Source organism: Macaca mulatta, chromosome 4 (assembly GCF_049350105.2).
Source record: "Macaca mulatta isolate MMU2019108-1 chromosome 4, T2T-MMU8v2.0, whole genome shotgun sequence".
NCBI classification, from domain to species: domain Eukaryota; kingdom Metazoa; phylum Chordata; class Mammalia; order Primates; family Cercopithecidae; genus Macaca; species Macaca mulatta.
In genome coordinates this window covers 30,762,718-30,783,314 of record NC_133409.1, presented here as the reverse complement: position 1 = coordinate 30,783,314, position 20,597 = coordinate 30,762,718, and the positions used below count along the sequence as shown (strand labels likewise).

The 20,597-nt window shown below is 39.5% G+C and overlaps 1 protein-coding gene and 1 non-coding gene across 40 annotated transcripts in view; one reads left to right on the top strand and one right to left on the bottom strand.

Annotated features, from left to right (window-relative positions):
• NCOA7 (nuclear receptor coactivator 7) overlaps window positions 1–17,896 on the bottom strand; it is a 159,889-nt gene extending 141,993 nt beyond the window's left edge. For 31 of the 39 annotated variants that reach the window (XM_077999358.1, XM_077999376.1, XM_077999359.1 and 28 more), the window contains exon 1: window positions 7,744–7,824. The gene's annotated coding sequence lies outside the window, so the exon portion shown is untranslated. Of the gene's footprint in view, window positions 1–7,616; window positions 7,825–17,481 lie in introns of those variants that run through there. The other 8 variants (XM_028847073.2, XM_077999370.1, XM_077999373.1 and 5 more) reach the window with 5 other exon arrangements.
• Window positions 17,897–18,528: 632 nt separating this feature from the next.
• Window positions 18,529–18,600, top strand: TRNAE-CUC (transfer RNA glutamic acid (anticodon CUC)). The gene has a single exon. It is a non-coding gene; the product is annotated as a tRNA-Glu (tRNA).
• The last annotated feature ends 1,997 nt before the right edge of the window (window positions 18,601–20,597 follow it).

Here is a 20,597-nt window from a genome sequence, read left to right as displayed (position 1 = left end):
AACAAATAAAAATGTGAAAAAGGAAAACAAATCTCTTATGATCCTATTAGTGAGAAAAAATAGTTTGTCACTTTCCTGTTTTCTATGCAAATGCATCTTAAAATCAAATTAGAATTTTTTGTATATACTTTTTATGTCTAACTCAGTTATTATAAACATCTTCCATGTAATTAACTATTGCTCAAAATCATTATTTTAGTGGCTAAATATCTTTTCATATATATTTACTATCACTTAAAAAAATGACTCCACTGCTGAATTTTTCTCAAATTTTTACAGTAACACCCCTGATAATAACTGATACTTATACAGTTGCTTACTCTGTGCCAGGCAGGGTTCCAAGTACTTTACATAAATTAATTTACCTAATTCTCTGTACAATGTAGGAGGTAGATACTATTATTATCTTCATTTGACAGATGAGAAAACTCAAAGCGTGGAGAAATTAACTTCCTAACTGCACAGAAGTGGTAACTGGTGGAACAGGATTCCAAGCCACATAACCGGTTCTGGCATTCCTGCTTTTAACCTTTCTACTATATCAGTGGCCTCTCAAAGATCATGGACTCATTACGGAACTTCAGCTTAATGTCTGATTGTTTCCTTAGGATATACTCAGAAGAGAATCACGAGTGCCAAGGGAGTCCATGAGGCACACTGCTCTCCGTTGAAGGTATACCATTCTACCCTTCATGAGCTGAAAACAACCTCACTCTTGCCAGCACTGTAACTAACTTTTAAAATCTAATAATCTGCATTTCTTTGATGCCATGAAGTCAGTATTATTTTCATGTCTTGGACATCTTAAGTTCCTGTTTTGTGAATATTTTATTCCTATTTCTTGTTATAAAGGTTTTCAAAGAGTTAAGACATGTTAAATAGAAATTATATTGGAATGCTCTGTGATTCAAAATATCAAAGAGTATTGCTAACTAGTTGTTTCAGTGGGACACTATAGACAGGCAGAACCCCGGGGGAAATCACCGGAAACTAGGGATGAGGGCTCAGCTGTAAACACCTGCAACCATAGAACTGATCAGACCTTCCCAACAGACCCACGAATAGCCTGAAATTGAGATTTATCCCATACTACAGGGGCGACACTTATCCAATGGCTAGAATATTTAGCACTGCTACTAAGAGCACTCTCACTTCATGATATCAGCACGCCTAGGGAAACAAGTCAATAAATTCAATGTTTGTATAGTGCTCCAATCACAGAAGAAACATGAAAGCTCTTAAGGGATCTCAGACCTACGGATTTATCTCACAAATTATTTCTATTCTATAAGGCATACCTGGTTAGTGATAAGAACAACCCACTAGTCAGAAATTCCACATGAACAGTGCTGAACAAACACTATTAAACTCTCACTCTCTAAATCCTCTGTTGATCAGCTATCAAAAGCAAATTACCTCATGCCAGGCACTTTGCAATAAAAACCAAACACTTAAGATCTCTGATTACTTGGGTTGGAATTAAAAATATTTCATTCACATACTTAGGAGTCACTTCTTAGATTGGACCACTCTCTCCAGATGGCTCATGTCATCTATCAGGGTCAATGTTCAATCCTTTCAATGTCTTAAGAGTACCCTTTTTGCCTGGCTGATCCCCAAACTTCAGTGACACCCTATATGGAGGCTTTCACCCCTTTATGTACCAACCACAGAAGAAAAGTAGAGTGGGAGGCATAAAAGACACTCTCCCAGATGAGTGTCATAATAAATACCAAAGCTATTTTTAATGGGTGTTAACACAGTGTTTGAGAATTAGTAAAGTAAGCAAGGGCTGCTAAAAAAAATTGATTTGGACATGCACAGGTGGCCTTCCATATCCATGGGTTCTGTATCCATGGAATCAACCAACCAAGCGGATCACTTGAGGTCAGGAGTTCGAGACCAGTAGGGACAACATGGTGAAATCCTGTCTCTACTGAAAATACAAAAATTAGCTGGGCTTGGTGGCACATGCCTGTAATCCCAGCTACTCAGGAGGCTGAGGCAAGAGAATCACTTGAATCTGGGAAGTGGAGGTTGCAGCGAGCCAAGATTACATCACTGCAGTCCAGCCCAGGTGACAGAGGGAGTCTGTCTCAAAACAGTGGGAATCTGTCTCAAAAAAAAAAAAAAAAAGCTTGAAGAAAAAAATGAATTGTTGGATGGTTGTGTACTGAACATGTACAGACATTTTTCCTTGTCATTATTCTCTAAACATTGTACTATAACAACTATCTACTTAGTATTTACACTGTATTGGGGTATTTCAAGTCATATAGAGATGAGTTTAAATATACAGGAGGATGTGCATAGATTATATGCAAATACGGTCACATTTTATATCAGGAACCTGAGCATCCTCAGATTTTGATATCTGCAGGGGTCCTGGAACCCACCCCTGGAACCAATCCCCTGCAGATACTGAGGGACAAGTGATTTATATTGAGGTGGGAGGGGGGTGGAGAGAGAAGAAGGATGAATAATTAAATAAAAGCTTCAACTTTGATTTTTTTTTTTACCAATCTTACATACTATCCAAAATCATCGTTAAGTTTTACCAGAACGTCAATTTTGCTAGAAGCAAAGTATAGCTATTAGCTATAACACAGCTAATATAAAAAATTATTCCTAGTATGGAAAATTATTCCTAGTATGGAAGCCTACTTGGGACACTAATTACATGTGGAAGGCTCCATGAGTTTACAGAATCTCAGCTAAGAAATGCCCCTAAAGATGACACCAGAAATGAGTGTGGCTTGCTCATGAAAATTGGACAGCATGTTCCAAGCAGAGGGAAAAAACGTGGAGAAGAAAAATCATACTCTATCCGTGAGCACAAAGTGGCAATTAGTTTTGTATTTCTAAAACACAAATTTTTAGCTTGGGGATCCACAAATAAGGATATGTAGGTAAATGGTATTTGCTGTGCATGATAACAACTTGAACTTCCATCAGGTTTTTTATGGGTCTATGAAATGGGTCAAGGGGACTTAGCTAAGAATGACTGTGGGTAAAACGCATGACAAGGAGGGATAGAGACAGGAGATGAATCTCTCAGGGTCCAAGAGAACAGGGTAAGATGTGCAGATTCCTTCCCGTGTATGATGGAAATGTTTTAGAAGGTCTGATGGGGGAAGTTTAGAAGGACAGCCTGCTGAAATGGGGCGGCTGAAATGCAGAGCAAGGCAGAATGCAGACAACAGTCCAAGGCATCTAAGGAGCAAAACAGAAGCAGTGGGGATGGAACAGAGTGAATTAGAGACAGGTTAGGAGAGAAAATGAACAGCTTCCATGTTCATATTTGCTTGCACATGCATAAAATGTCACTAGAAGATTATCAATTAACTAACACTGGTTACCTGTGGATTAGTGAAATGGGTGACAGGTGAATGAGTATGAGAGGGAGTACTTTCACTCTAGAGTCATTTGTACCTTTTGAACCATGAGGATACTACCTATTCTAAAAATAAATTTTAAAAAAGACATGAAGGTTATCAGAATGAGATGCCTCTCTGTAAAAACCTGCCCAGGTCCCCCTCCAAACCCCCTCTTATGTTTAAGTTGCACTTTTGAATTCAGATCATTTTTATGCCAAAGGCTACCAGACTGTACGAATGGCTGACCCTTGAGAAAGGCCGATCTTTCTGCTTACCGTGGTGATAAATATATCAAGCTCAACTTATCATGTCGATGTAAATACTGGGTTACCTGGGTAAATTCAACCAACTTAACAATTAGGTGTTAAAACATCAATATGAAGAATTAACTCCAGGAGCTCAATCTTTTAGATTTCATGGTAAATAAAAGAGGCTCAGAGAAGACTCCATAATTTATTAAAACAAGAATAAATCACATGAATCACTGATGTGAAGGTCAGATTTTTGATCCACTCTGGTGAGTGTTATGCTAAGTTAGGCCCTTTGGCTGAAAATGACTTTATTCTATTGAAACTCCTGTTCAACCTATATAGCATTTAAGGCAGGTACTCCAAATATAATTGACTTAAATTGAATGGCTTTATTAATTTCAAATTAGTAATGAGTGAATATACATGCAAGAGTTTAAAAAAAAGTTTTGTAAAACTATGTAACATTGTTTTCCATTTGGCTAAGTTCAAATGCACTAAATTTGCAATTCTTGTTCAAAACATTTAATGTAACCAATTAAACTTATTCATCAAAAACATACTGTGTCCAGAGATCAATTGTGCAATGTTTTCATTTATTTGGTTTTATGTTTTATAATCTGCCTTGTTCCACAAAGGATATGAGTCATCTTAAAAGAATATAATTCAATCAAATGGAAAAGTATAATTACATAAACATCAGAATCAAGAAAAACAAGGTAGAACAGAAGCTCAAGACCATAGGGAAAGACAGAATATTAATATTAGGTTATGAATTTTTATATGATTATTAAAATTCAGTTGCAAATTTGACTATTCATTTCCTAGTTGCCAAGTTAGAAAGGGAAATATAATCAGTGATTTGATTCTCATTTTGCATGATGAAAAGACAACACACACACACACAAATTGTTCAGGGTAAGTAAAGTTTTTCTTTGGCATTTAAAGTTAAAAGGAATTTCTTGCATGAGTCTTCAAACAGGAACTATAGAAAGAACCATGATCATAACCATATTTCTAAAGTAACATAATAGTAATTTTCCTCCAGCTGTATTAATAAAATCCCTCAGTGTGGGCATATGGAGGGGGGGTGTGTTAAGAATGCAAAACAAGGTACCAAAGTACAGATTCTGAAGATCTGGGTAGACTCCTGGTCCAACAGCTAGTATTGGAAGGGAATAGGTTGACGTCATGGCTTTTGTTCAGCCAACCCCCCATAAACATCATTTCTCTCAATTAAGCTTCTGATCAAATTTAGCAACAGAAAATTCATATTCTCTGGAATGTGCAGAAACAAATGCATTTTGTATCACTGTTGAGGGGAGACCAGTAGACAACAATTACTCTTCATGTACTCCTTATATCTGAAATTCAAGGTCAAACAAATTTACTTCTGTATATTTTTTTCTGCAGTCAACAATTTTGATTCCAGTACACGTGAATTGAGTGGATCCTGTTGAATTTAAACAAACAAAAAATTATGGACTGGGATTTTAAAAACAATGGTAAATGGCATTTAACAAGAAAGGAATAGAGGTTTCTAAAATACAGCCTTTAGGAAGATAGAGAAAGACAGAGGAAATCCAGGTCTTGGATTGCATTCTGGTGGTGCTTCTGGAGGCGGAGTGCTGGGGAATCAGGAGGTAGGACCCAAGAGAGAAACATCCAATCCCAGAGGCACTGCGCATTTGGATGCAGGACACACAAGAGAAAAATACCTCTTCGAATCTGAGATTAGACCTTTTATTTGACTGTGATTCCAAGGCCAAAGTAATAGCAGTTAAACTGAGCAGTTAAAGGCTCAACTCCTATGTGTAAAATGAACACATAAGTGCTTACAAGTAACAAGGTAAAGAGAGCTTACCGTAACCAAAGGGGAGGGCTTTTTTGAAAAGCTTAGTGTGCAAGGAAGAGTCAGGTAAATTAATTGCTCAATACCCTGGGTTACAAATTTAAGAAGTGTAAAATGTAATTATCTTTTTTACAGGAGAGAATTTAGGATTTGTTTTAATAAATCATAACAAATTAATTTTTTTCATAAATTCCCTCTCACTGTTGGTTCCTACAGTCTTATTACCTTTTATAGAAAAGTTTTGTTTCCTTATCCATCTAGGAACAAAATAAGTAGGTTGGAGAAGCAATAGTAATAAAGTATGGCCTACCATATTGTGTAAAAATAAGTCATTTGGGTAATATGAAGTGAAGATGGTAAAGATGCATTAAAATGTCAGAAAGAAAATCTGGGAGCGCACCCAGATAATATTGTTAAGCAGAGATTGAAAGAAGTTCACACTGACTCATGAAATTCATGCGATGGAAAAAAAATGAAATCAAAACAGAAAATATCATAGTGTAAAAATAAAGCAAATAAAGTGTGATGCAGTTAACCTTTTTTTCTTTTTCAAAAACATATAACATTTTAAAGCAGTTATCTTCCACTGTATCTTCCAAACCCTCATTTCACAATCTCCTGGCTGTCAAATTTAGAAACTGATGTGTTTCTATACTTAGGAGAAAACAGTTTAAATTGTGCATCTATATCTTACATTTTGAATCATTTAAGAATCACAGACACTTCTAAATGTTTTATTTCTACTTTTGCCTGTAATAAAAGACATGATAATTAGATCAAACCAGAAAAACTCAACTCTAAAACAAGTTATTAACCATCACTTATTAACCAAATCATTGTTTCCTCTGGGGTAACTTAGAATTTTCTTTGAAACACGACTTTTACTTTTTAAATTGTGTTTGAGAGCACAGTTGAAGTAGGCATGATTACCAATGAGACTGGAAATTTTGCAAGCTTAGACACGAAATGAACTTAGGAGTTGGGGAGAATTACCTCATAACCTTAATGACACATTACAGAAAGACAGCATATGGTCCTAAAAATGTCAGAATTGAAATATAAATGTTAAAATAACTGAGTTTGCCTATTTATATGAAGAAGCAATTTTTGAAATCCAATTAAATTTCACCAGCCACAGAACAATTCTGTGATTCTAAATTGTGGTTTTTAGATGAAAGCTTGAAACACAGTTCATTCATTCAACAAATAACTAATGAGCACTTATTCTGTATAAGATGCAGAAGATTATAGGATTTAAAAGAAAGATTCAAGATTCTGTCCTTTTTGAGCTTATACTGAGTCACTTCTCCAAATTTCTATACCTAAGTGACTATAAAATTGGAGCTTACAGTGATGCATTTTTCAAAACTTTAAACCTTATACCTGAATATAAAACAAAAAATGATAGCCTGGGAAGAGAGAATCTTGCCAAAAGCTCTAACGTATAAACTTTACACCTAGAGGGGAAAATCATTCACAGATAACCAGTTTCTAAGAAATACAGAGCATAACACCGAGTTGGAAGTTAGGCTGGGCACAAGGCTGCCTCTGCTGGCTGACCCGGTACATCCTTCCGGCAGAATCTCAACTCCCGACACCTGTATCAAAGTTGCCACTCTTAAAACACATCCCTTCACGTAAGCAGAGGCTCCTAAATACGCAGCACAACAATATCCCCCAGCCTCATCGATCTCCCGAATAATCTGACTTCTAGAAGGACCTTCTTTAAACTGGCCCTAACGTGTTGACGGTAAGGGTTTGCACCATCGGTTTTATATACCAACCAACTAGCTCTGAAATACACAAAAATCCACAGCGACTTCTACATGCCGCTAATATAACCCTTTGCCTGTCTACATGTTTTGGCTAGAAAGACGGGAAGAACGTATCTGCTAATCCAGCCGGAAAAACACAGTGACATATTTCCACCTGAGCTGCTGAAAATCCAACGGTCTTTTCCCCAAATAAGCCCCATGCCAACCTGTCCTCCCCACTCCCGCACCGCGGGGCGCGCACCCCCACAGCCCCCAGGGGGTTGGCGGGGAAGGGTCAAGCTCTCCTTCGCCCCCGCTCGGCCTCCCGAGCTCAAGCAGAGGTTTTCAGGTTCACAGGGGGCTGCGCCCAGCGCCATTAGCACACCTCCGAGCGCTCCACCGAGCCCCCGGCGGGAGGCAAGTTTGGCCGGTCCTGGACCCTGCCCGCGGCCTCTCGGCGGCAGCATCAGCAGCGGGCGGCGGCGAGGGCTGGGCCCCGCCTCACCACCTACCTACAGGGCGGGGGCGCCGGCTCCTGGGGTCCGGGAGAAGGGGATCAGACGCATGCATTTCTGGCAGCGGTGGCCTCTGCTGCTGGGCGCCGGGGAGCGCATCCTCCCGGCGGGTGGAAGGAGGGGTCAGGGGAGGACCGTACGCCGAGGAGGAGCAAGGGGAGGAGGCGGGAGCTCCAAGGCGCGCGCCCGCGGGGCCCCGCGGCCCAATCGCGTGGGCGCAGCCGCCGCAGTCGGGGTGTCTTAGGCCTCTCCCCACGCGCGACGCCTCGCCAGCCACGCAGCTGCGCCCACCGTCAGGGCATCGGCAGCGACGGGCTCCCGAGCCCGGCCGAAGGCGGGGAGCCGCGGGTGGCGCGACACTGTGCAGACGCCCGCCTCTAGCTCCGCCCGGCCCGTGGCGCGCGCTGCACCCCACCGCGGTTGCGGGGGCCGGGGAGATAGGCGACCGGGTTCCGCGGCTCGGGCTGCAATTGCGGCATCCTCCCCGCCCCCCGCGACCTCCGAGCTGGGAGGCTGGGCACTCCGGCTACCCGCGGCTGCTGCAGCCCCCGCTGCCTCTAGCCCGGCGGCTCCGCCCCGGAGAGCTGCGCGCGCGGCCTCCGCAGGCCTCGGCCCTTTGTGGCGCCTCCCGAGTGCGGGCGCCTTGGTGCCCCAGCGAACCGCCGCCTGGCAGTGGCACCTAGGAGGGTCCTCTTACCTCACCCCGGGCCGCATCCCCTTAGAGCTGGCCCGCCTTAGCCCCCACTCTTCCTGGGAAGTAAGGCTTTGACAGCAGAGCAGGAGTTAGAGCGTCTCCCCAGCTTTAAAGCCCTTTGACTTTCCTTCCACCTCGGGACCGATGGCCACAATAAATTCATCCTTCTGTCCCTTCCGGCTTTGCATTTAGCAGAGGGGCCCACCATCTCCTCCCCCTCCCGTTCCCGGTACAGCATCCTGGATGCTGCCAAACTGCAGTCATTACGGCAATAGGAACATAGCAGTTGGGCCCTCCAGCCGACTCTTGGCAGATACTCGAGAGAACCTTGGAGGGGGAAGGTTTGCATCAGCTGCGAGGCCCGTGCCTGTGAGCTCCCCATCCCCAGTTGTGTGCTGTTCCCTCTGCGGTCCCATGACCAGCACTGCAAGATGACTAGGAAGATCTGGCAGTGGAGTTCATTCACTCTTATACGCAGAAAAATATCCCAAGGAAGGGCCTGCAATAGTCTGTTAACTGTGTCACAGGCCTTCCACACAGATAAACTAGAAAGCGGCCTCCTCTGGGTTGTTGACGCTGCTTAAGCTGTAATAAACTCTCCGGAAGGCGGAGCAAAGCGTTAACAGTGGTGGCTTTGGCATTTCAGTAGCTGGTGGTCATGTTATACTATACTGCAAATGTGGAATAATTGTCCAATTTTGCACTAAGCACGTATTAATTTAGACGTCAGGTTTATATCTTTAGGATTTGGATGTAAAGATGTTGGATTTTTTTTCCGTAGCCATTGTGTTATTTGTAAATTATTTAGCATTTAGTAAGGGAAAATTAGGTTCCTAAAATATAAAGAGTTGATTGCATTGTATCAAAGGAACATGGTTTGAGATCTCCAGAGACGCTGAGCTGCTCTCACAGTTCTTTGATGAGTGCTTTTATGATTTTGAAATCTAAGGTTATTAAAAATCAGGCAAAAGAAAAACATGTTCCATGGCAAGGACAAATTGTCATTAAATAGCTAAGATTTTTTGAGATAGTTCTTTTAAGCAAATTGAAGGTTGGGTGTGAGGCCCTGTGGGAGCTGCACTGCGCTTGTCCAGGAAGCACCCAGTGGGGCGTGACTTGGCTGCTTCCTGACACTCTGGTTGATCTAGAGCCCCAGTTTATTTTCAAAAGATAACTATTATTATTTATGATATTTTCCCAAATTTAGAATTACTTGATGATAGGAATGTATATGTACGTAACTGATGTATAAGTAACAGGATGAAGTCACTTAGGAGGAGAATTTGGCAGTTGCTTACTCTTTAACAAAATTTTTAAGTTTTGAATGTAGTTTCTGAAGGAAATGTCCATTGACTTACAGGTTTTCACTGTTTCTCATCCTTTTACTACCAAGAGGCCCCTGTTGTTTTTCTCTCTATGGACTCCATGTTTTGTAAATAAATTAAGCAGTGATTTTTTTATTAGACAAAAAGCTATAACTGAGCATGTATTTTTAAAGTTGTGACCATCAATTATAAAACTTCAGTCTTCTGGCCAACAAGCGCGGTGGCTCACGCTTGTAATCCCAGCACTTTGGGAGGCCGAGGCGGGCAGATCACAAGGTCAAGAGATCGAGACCATCCTGGCCAACATGGTGAAAGCCCGTCTCTACTAAACACACACACTCACACACAAATAGCTGGGTGTGGTGGCGCGGACCTGTAGTCTCAGCTACTTGGGAGGCTGAGGCAGGAGAATCACTAGAAACCGGGAGGCAGAGGTTGCAGTGAGCCAAGATCACACCACTGCACTCCAGCCTGGTGACAGAGTGAGACTCCATCTCAAAAAATAAAAAAGGCAGTCTTCCAAAGATACTGCAAGGAATTTAAGAATCTATCTTTATGAACTCCTCTAGGACTGCACGCTGTATCACATGCTTCTTATAACATTTTTATTATACGGAAAGTCCTGATATAATAAAGATTCTGCTCCCCAGCTAAGGGAGTACAAACTCTTCCTAAAGATTCTTCACTCGTTCCTTTCCATTAACTGATTTACCTAAGCCTTGGCTTTATAGAGAAATCAGAAGACATGAAACTATTCCTTATATGTGTTGTCCAGTACTGTATGCATTAGCTACTTGTAGCCGTTTAAATTTAAATTATGGCTAGACTGTGCTTTTGGACAGCACAGACTAGAATATTTTCATTATTGCAGAAAATCATTTTGAACAGTACTGCCCTAAATAGGTCAAATTTTAATTGGCAGATAAGATATAATACATGAAATAATTTGGGAAATCTTAGTGTACTACAGATCAAACCTCAGTAGAAAGTGTACTTCTTAAGAACATGGTAATCTTTAAGAATTCAGGCTCTGGCTTCAGACTACAGCTCCACCACGTGCTGACCTTGGGTAAACTACTTAACCTCAGTTGCTTTATCCGTAAAGGATATGCTTTATCTATAAAGAATGGCAACAGTACCAACTTTATAGGGTGGATATAGGAATTAAAGGAGATAATCCCGAGTGGTTCTTAGACTAAAGTCTAGAATGTGGCCATCAATCAAAGGTATTACTAGAATAATATACTTTATTATGATAAAGTTGTTCTTTTTAAAAATGGCATCCCTAACACTTTTCACTGTTCTTGGCTAGCGGAAGTTACTTGGTAAATGCCGAATTAATGAAAAAATGTAATACTACACTGATTTTATGGCTGTGAGGGCCTCTTTTAAATATGAAAACTGGCCTTTCTCTGTTGAAGGGTAGAGGCCATTGTAGGATAATTTAGGTGGGTTTGTCATTTAACTTTTGCAGGAATAAACAACCTTTCTACGGTGAGACTTTGGAGTAGATAAGAAGAGCAGAGATCCCTTCCTTTCCTAAAGGAAGAAGAGAGGGATCACTTCACTCACTCTGCCATTTGCTTGCTTTGCTGAACCTGTGGGAGGCAGCTGGATCTCTGGGTTCAGGCAACAGGATTTCTCCCAAGTGATTTTCTAGAGGACTAAGGTAGGCGGGCTTAGAGAAACATTGCCAAACAGTGGCAATCCTACAAATGTGTTTGGTATTTTTCTTACCTATCTATCTAAAGACAATTCTTGTAATGAAGCAGCATGATTAGTATTTCTGTTTTTGAACACAACACTAGTAACTTCTTATGAAATTAAAATTCTAAAAATATTGACAAATACTGCTCTAACATTGCCCAAATGAAAGACTACTGAGTGTCTGGCTGATCTAGAGCGCCACTGTATTTTCTTTTCCGTTCTTTTTTTTTTTTTCAAGACAGGGTCTCATTCTGTCACCCAAGCTAGAGTGCGACCTCCAACTCCCGGCTCCAGTGATCTTCCCACCTCAGTCTCCCAAGTAGCTGGGACTACAGGCATGCACCACCACACCCGGCTAATTTTTGTATTTTTTGTAGAGATGGAGTTTCACCATGTTGCCCAGGCTGGTCTCAAACTCCTAGGCTCAAGCAATCCATCTGCCTCAGCCTCCCAAAGTGCTGGGATTACAGACATGAGCCACTGCACCTGGCCTATTTTCACACCTGTAATCCCAGCATTTAGGGAGGACAAGGTGGGTGGATCACTTGAGGTCAGGAGTTCGAGACAAGTCTGGGCAACATGATGAAACCTGCCAATACTAAAAATAGAAAAATTAGTTGGGCATGGTGGCACATGCCTGTATCCCACCTACTGGGGAGGCTGAGGCAGGAGAATCACTTGAACCTCAGAGGCAGAGGTTGCACTGAGCTGAGATCATACTTATGTACTCCAGCCTGGGTGACAGAGCCAGACTCCATCTCAAAAAAAAAAAAAAAAAAAGATAATGATTATTATGTATGATATTTTGTCCCAAATTTAGAATTACTTGATTACAGGAATGGGTATGTACATATGTGATGCATAAATAACAGGATAAAGTCACTTAGAAGGAGAATTTGGAAGTTGCTTACCCTTTAACAAAATTTTTAAGTTTTGAGTGTAGTTTCAAAACTGGTTAAGTAATGACCTTGGAGCTACTGAAAATATTGAAATGTCTTTAGAAGGTCTCTCAAAAGGTGTGGGAGACGAGTTTTATGCATTAGGTGATGAGCTTAGGCTACTAGCACCAAGAAAATTCACTCTTTAGTGAACCTATCCTTCTTTCTCTAGCACAGAGAGAAACACCTCTTTTCATACACTTGACTCAGGCTGGTTGAGACACAGGAGGCAAATACTGATGATCATGTGTGGAGGTATACGAGTAGCCATCCTGCAACTAAAGAGGCAGAAGAGAGTTTATTATTTAATAGTATTGAAGGTGGTGGCTCATTTTCACAAACTGGGGTCATTTGTCTACTGGTTAATTATGATAATATCTTGAGTTCTGAGAAAAATGTAAAGGTGTCCTTTTGTGGCTAGACCTATGTTCAGTGCTTCATTTGGCTTGTTATAAATCTGAAGAGGAGGTAGAAATCACCTTGGCCTTTGTGGAGTCTACCAGAGTGCACTGAGAAAGAAATATTGCTGTATATAGACATGGATTGTTGTCCATATAGCTGTCATCATTTCATACTTATGGCTGATTATTTAGAGTTAGCCCAATAAATCTGTCCTTTTCTTTTATTCACAGTTAATTAAAAAAATCTGCTTTTGAACAATTTCCTGTCGTCTTATTTCTTCTACAAATAGTCTGTTCAGTAGCTTGAGAAGTCGTGACATAGTTTTTACACTTTCTGAAAAACATATTCAAATAAGCTGCTACAACACTGGTGCTAAAATATAATTTAAAATTTTGAAAGGAATCCCTAAAAAAGTGACATTATGTGGTGGTGGTTTGTATTATTGGGTACAATAAATTTACAGTGAATATACTAATAGGGAAATAATTACAGATTAATAAATAGTTGCAAAAAATGTACAGGGAAGTCCTGTGTTTCCTCCTAGTTTTCTCCCCATGTTGCATATCTTACATAATTATATTACAATATCAGAACCAGGAAATTGACATTGGTACAATCTTGAGAGCTTATTCAGATCTCACCAGTTTTTTCTTTTCTTTTTTTTTTTTTTTGAGACAGAGTCTCACTCTGGTGCCAAGGCTGGAGTACAGTGACACCGTGTCAGCTCACTGCAGCCTCCATCTCCTGGGTTCAAGCAATTCTCCTGCCTCAGCCTCCCGAGTAACTGCGATTACAGGTGCCCACCACCACGCCCGGCTAGTTTTTATACTTTTAGTAGAGATGGGGTTTCACCATGTTGGCCAGGCTGGTCTCGAACTCCTGACCTCAGGTGATCGACCCGCCTTGGCCTCCCAAAGTGCTGGGATAACAGGCGTGAGCCACCGTGCCCAGCCAGGTTTCACCAGTTTCACATACATTCATGCATGGTGTGTGTGTGTGTGTGTGTGTGTTTCTATGCAATGTTATCATATCTTGTATCACCACCACAATAAAATACAGAGCTATCACCATGAGGCTCCCGTAAGCTACTCCTTTAGAATCATACTGATCTTCCTCTTCACCACATCCCTATTCCTGGCAACCACTAATCTCCCTTCTCTATAATTTCAAGAATGCTATATAAATTGAATCAAATGGTACCTTTTAGATTGACTTTTTTCGCCACTTACTATAATTCCCTTGAGATCTATTCAAGTTATTACATGTATCAATCGTTCCTTCCCTTTTCAGATAATATTTCAAGGCATATCGATATACCACAGTTTGCTTAACCATTCACCCATTGAACGGCATTTCAGTTGTCTCCAGTTCTGGGCTATTATGAATAAAGCTACTGTTATGAACATTCATTTGCAGGTTTTATGTGAACATAAGTTTTCATTTTTCTGGGATAAATGCCCAAGAGTACATTTGCTGAGTCATATGGTAAGTGCATATTTAGTTTTTTAAGAAACTGCCAAACTATTTTCTAGTGTGGCTATTCCATTTTATATTCCATATATACGTGATAAAAGATGGATTTTTAATCTATTAAATAAACTTAGTATAAAGATACATTTCTCTTATTATACCATAATTGCTTGGTTACTTGAACTCCACCAGACTAAGTTTGAAGGTCAGGGATCCTGTTTTGTTCAGTATGGTGTCTTTGGTGTCCAACATAGTACCTGACATATATTAGATTCAATAAATGTTTGTCAAATGAATGAATAGCTTAATAAACAAAAGAAGGACAGCTGACTCAGGTTGAGATCAAATTGAAAAATTATAAATAAATTATAATGATAGTTGAATATGAATTGGATACCATGATTTTTCTTCTAGCATTTTCAAATCAGAAATTGGCTCTCTATAAGATGAATCACTTGTGGGCAGGTTAATAAAAACTAAATGTTAAATTATGTTGTTCCAAGGTTATTTTTGGCTGTACTTTGGTAACAGTAGAAGGTTGTAAACAATCTAAATGCCCAATGATATGGAACTGCTTTAGTAAGATATCTGTACAGTGGAATACCTACCCTGCGGTTGTCAAAAACAATGAGGAAACTCCATTTAAATAATGAACACCCTCTAAAGATATTGATTAAAAAATACAGAAAACCATGTAGAGTATGCTACTCTTTGTGTAAAAAAAAATTAAAAAGGAAATTAAAGAAAAATAGATATACGCACGAAGATGTAAATTCTTCCTGTTATAAAATACAGGCTGTACCTGGGTCATGTTGTGCTTGAAAGTAAAGAGGTGCTCAAAAATGTATAGGGACATTCCAAAAGAACACAGGAGCCAGCTTGAATGGACTCCTGGCTGAATTTGGGACAATTTAGGTTTTAAATGAATAATGACAGCAACAGAATATAACACATTGAAGAAAAACTCACTAAAACAGAAAAAAGAATATGAGTCCGGGCTGATATGTAAAAATTAAATAAAGAATAAAAAGAGGGAGGAGAGGAAGGAAAGTTCTTTTCAGAAGAATGATAAAATTAAAATATCACCATTTTGCCATCACTGTAGCAATAATTGATTCAGACAAGGATCATCAGTGGATGCTAAACCCATTGGCTAAAAGTTTGCTGAGGAACAGATTGGTCTACAGTCTCAAAGTATCACTTCCACCATTGATATTTGCTTTTTCCAACATTTGCCAATTAATTACAATTATAAAAGGTAGCTTTATGACGGAGAAATATGGCAGACACCTTAATCAAGTGACCGTACTTACTGTACTAGTTTCCTGTTGCTACCATAAAAATTGCCACTAAATTAGGGACTTAAAGCTACGCAAATTTATTATCTTACAGTTCTGTAGTTCAGAAGCACAACATAAGTCTCATTGAGCTAAAATCAAGATATTGGCAGAGCTGCTTTCTGTCTGGAAGCCTATGGGAGAAAAGGAATTGCCTGCATTCCTTGGCTTGTGGTTCTCCTTCCTCCCTTTTCAAAGGCAGCAATGGCCAAATGAGTCTTTTGCACATCACATCACTCTGACCTGACGCCTCTGCCCTGCTCTTTCACTCATAAGAATGTTTGTGATGATTTGGGGCCCATCCAGGTAATCTAGGATAATCTCCTCCATCTCAAAATCTTAATCACATTTGCAAAGTTCCTTTTGCCATGTAAGGTGACATGTCAACATGTTCTGGGGATTAGGACAGTGACATCTCTGGGGTTGTGGGGTGAAGCGGACATGGTTCTGCCTACCACACTTACCCATTACAGGTAATGTGATACACTGGAATTATGTGCATTCTGATATAATGCACTGAGAAAGACACATCACTTAGGATAGTTGTCCCGCCAAAAGAAATATTTAAATTGGCGAACTTTCTGAAACTATTGTACTCCACTATTCAAAAAGGTCAATGATGTAAAAGAAAAAAGTTAGGGGAAACTGTTCCAGATTAAAGGAAGGAGACTACGGACATGTGACAACTAAATGCAAGGTATAATCCAAGAGTATATCCTAGATTAAAAGAAAAACTATAAACGAGATTATTAGGACAACTAGAAAATTTGATTATTGACCATATAATAAATGACAACGTGGAATTAAATTTCCTGAGATGATAATTAGATTGATTGCTCTTAGTAGATGCATAATAAAGTGTTTAGTACGTATGATAAAGTATCATGCTGTCTGCAGCTAACCTCAAATGGTTCTGAAAAAATAGAGAAAGCAAATATGGAAAATATTAATAATTGATGAATCTAGAACAGTACTGTAAGACAGAAATATAATGTAAGCACATGTATAATTTTAAATATCCTAGTAGCTACATTAAAAAAGTAAAAAGAAAGCAAAATTAATTTTAATATTTTATTTAACCCAATATATCCAATTATTCTCATTTAAAAACGTAATTAAAGTAAAAAGTATTAACGCAATATTTTACATTTCTTTTTCTAAATACTAGTGCTTAAACGTGCAGTGTGGATCCAACACTTACAGAATATCTATTCATACTGGCTACATTTTAGTGCCTAATAGCCACAAGTTGCTGGAGCTGTAAATTGGAAGGCACTGATCTAGATGAAGGGTATATGTGTGTTCATTGTACTACAGTTGTAACTTTCTGTTGGTTTGATGTTTCAAAACCAAAAAGTTGGAGGAAAATGAACTAGATACGTGTTGTATGTGCATAGATCATTTCTGGGAGATATAGAAGAAGCTGGTAACACTGATTACTTCTAGGAAGAAGAAAGGAGTGAGTAGGAGGGTGGCTTTCACCATACCCTTTTGTACTTTGCGTAAAATATTGTGACTAAACCTATAAAAATTTAAACTAATATCTGCTTAATCTTTTTATTCAAAACCAGATACTCTAATGCTAAGGTCTAGCAACCCCTTAATTAAGAGGTAAGAGCTCCACCTACTGAACTTGATCTAAGATTCCTTGGGATAGGAAAGAAGTGTCCCACTTAAAATACAATGAAGTGTAGAAATTTCTTCTGATGATTTTTCTATCTTATTATCTTAATAACCCCCTTAAATCTTCCTGTTCTCATATTATTCCATATTTTCAGATAAAGTATATCAATGATTTAAACTTCATCTCTGATTTGCTGGAAAAAAAAAAAAAAAGAAACGAGATTCAAGCACAGGCTCACCTAATTTTGTGGTAATGGATGATGACTGCAACTCACAGTGGCGCCGGATGTTGTGAGCAAGTTCATTACAAATTTATGTCTTACTTAAGCCTCCTTCCATCTTGCAGCGGAGCGAAGTCTCTTGGGTTAGATTTCTTCAATGTAACGGCTGGCACTTTCAAAGCTGAGTTATATCTTACTGCCCTCTGCATTTACTTTATGAGAGTTTCGGAATTAAGACTCTGCTGTAAGGTGTCTTGATTCCTTTGGTAATTGCATCATTTCCTGGCCGTGTCTAGTATATAATGCGGAGAAGTGAAGCAATTGCCCAGATAATAACAGTTTGGAAAGTAGGATAATAAACACAGCGGGTTTGAAGGATTTGCTTGGAACCTTGGGCAGACGTCCTGATCCTTCACTAGGCATACCACCCACCGCTCTCCCAGCCTCGTTAGCCTGCCTACACCAAATAAATAAAATAGAACCGCGTGCTATGAGGCTATGTGGCCCTTCATCACCCACATTTGTAGAGCACGCGCTCTGCACCCAGGACAGTGCGGGGTCGCTCCGGCTCTTCACCGAGAAACGCTCTCAGCCGGTGGCAGTCTATCGTCAGATTTAGTAAAATGTTTAGAGGGACTCAACAACCGCGTGACAGAGAACGAAGAAAGACGGAGAGGGACAGAAATTAGATTTGAAAGAGAGGCTAAAATGGTTAATAAAATAATAAAGCAAATTACAAGGCTCTGGACAGTACGCGTCCAGACAACACTTGTCTTGGTAAAGAGATTTCCATGTTACGTAAAAGAATGAGAATTTCCAGGATGTCTTTTCCAGCATGGCAGTCGGAAGAGGATTAGATTTGGAGGCTATAGGTGTTTTCCTTAAGGGGCCATCGGGGAGCTCGGCGGAAGGCGCCGAGAATTTGCTTCAATTTCAGGAAATAGACTCAGAGCAAGAACAAAGTAGGTGTGGCTTAGACGCAATACTCTACCTCCTACTGGTTAGAGGAACGAAATACAGATTTTTAAGGCAGCAAGTATGTTTAGAGACAGCTACCAAATAAGTTCCCTGGTGGTCTAGTGGCTAGGATTCGGCGCTCTCACCGCCGCGGCCCGGGTTCGATTCCCGGTCAGGGAAACTTTATTTTCTTTGATTTTTGAATCCTGCAAGCAACGTAGAATCCATCCTGCAAGCAACGTAGAAGTCATGAGTTTTGTGTAGTTTTCATTTGCTGGTTGGGTTTTTTTTTTTTTTTAATCATAAGTTTTATGTACTTTTCATTTGCTTGTTGGGGTTTTTTCATCATTAAAAATGGACTGTTTTAAAATGTTATTTAATATAAGGCTTAAAATACGCCATCTCTACAGGTAATGTAATTTATAATCAATCAAATAACATAAAGTTCTGTGATTCTAAAATTGTATTGTTCAGCTTTTAAAAATAATTTAGATGTTTACAAGCAGTCAGTTAAGCCCGTGTTTAACCTTGATTTTGTTTGACTAATAAAAGATGAAAATAGTTTATGAGGAATAATACTTATTCAGTATCATCCTTAGAGTTAATTTTTAGTTTTTCTATATATTCAGATTATGTACTTTGGAGATTATTTGCCTATATTGGAGCTATTCCTACTCTCATCTTTATAAATATGAGATCTTGTCTGAGATGTATGGTTGGCTAATTATTACATAGCTAGTTTATAGTGTTCTAATAACCCATTTAGTTATTATTATTATTATTTTTTGCTAATTTCAAATTTTCTATAACAGATTTACACAAATATGGTAATTGTCTTCCATCCAGAGTATCAATTGCCAGTATATAAATCATATGGGCCCCTCAAAAATGCACCTACTTATCATTAGTAACTCCCACATTCAGGGTAAAGTAGAATTCTGGGAGTTCCTCAAAGGAAAATATGGAAATGTTGGAGTCAAAAAAAGAAAAATGGTGTTATATAGACATTAACTTTTTTTTGATCCTGAAAGTTCTAAACCATCCTAACCTTTGCCAGTTTTTGATCTGTTGGATTTTTTTTTTTTTTTTTGCCTTTTTTTTTAAGGAGAAATTTCATCATAGCATAGAAACAGACTGAAAGCTTGATTGCAACTAAAATGGATTTGTTTTGCTTTCCTTTTAGTTGTGCTGAGACTGATTGGGAAGAGGAGAATGCTGAGTACTTAATGTTCCAGGAAGTCCACTGTGATAGGTGTAATGGGGTTAAGAAAAGACGTGATTCTTGGTGCTTAAGAAGCTTTCACCTCATTCGACAATTAAGACAAAAATATGTTATTACCATTAACAAAAATAATTGGCACCATTCATTGATTATTTGCTATGTATCAGGTACTTCAAATAATCACAATATGCGGTAAAAGAAGGGAGAAGGAAGTGAACACTAGAATCAAAATAGAACTTTAAAACTGTTTTTCAAGCTGGAGCTAAAGGTTAGAAGTATCCGGAATGCCTGAGAAAAGGAGAATGGGCATTTCTTCTAAGGGATCCAGGATGACCACGGTCTAGTATCTGCAACGAAGAGGACAACTGCATCAGACTGGCTGTAGTAGGGAACCTGTGCTGGGGAACAGTGGAGATGAGGGCAGATAGGTGGCTGCAGCCAGATTATGGAGGATCTTAAGACAAGTCAAGGAATTACAAAGGGAACCCAAGAGGACTCGATGTCTGATAGGATATAAAGGATTAAGAATAGGGAGGAATCAGTTATGAAGCCGTGATTTGTTCTGTGTGGCTAGTAAAATTGGGGTGGCATTACAAGTAATAGGAAGGTTGAGATGGAGAAACTGATGAAGAAGAGAAGGCAAGTTCAGTTTGAGCCCCCACAGAGGCGGCACAGCTAAATGGTGGTCAAAAATACAGAATGGGAATTTTGGTGATAATTAGAATTGAAGGAAGTGATTTTGGAGCCATTAACTTAAAAGTTTGAGAAGATTTGGGCACTTCCCAAAGAAAAAACCTATGAAAAGGATAGAAGACCGAGGGAAAAAACCCAGGAGAGTATACAGTAAAGGAGAAAGGGAAGAGGTAGAAAATGGTGAAAGAGTAGTCAGAATGACAATAAAAGGATAAGAGAACTTCAAGAAGGAAGTAGCCGTGAGAAGATAGCATACTATAAA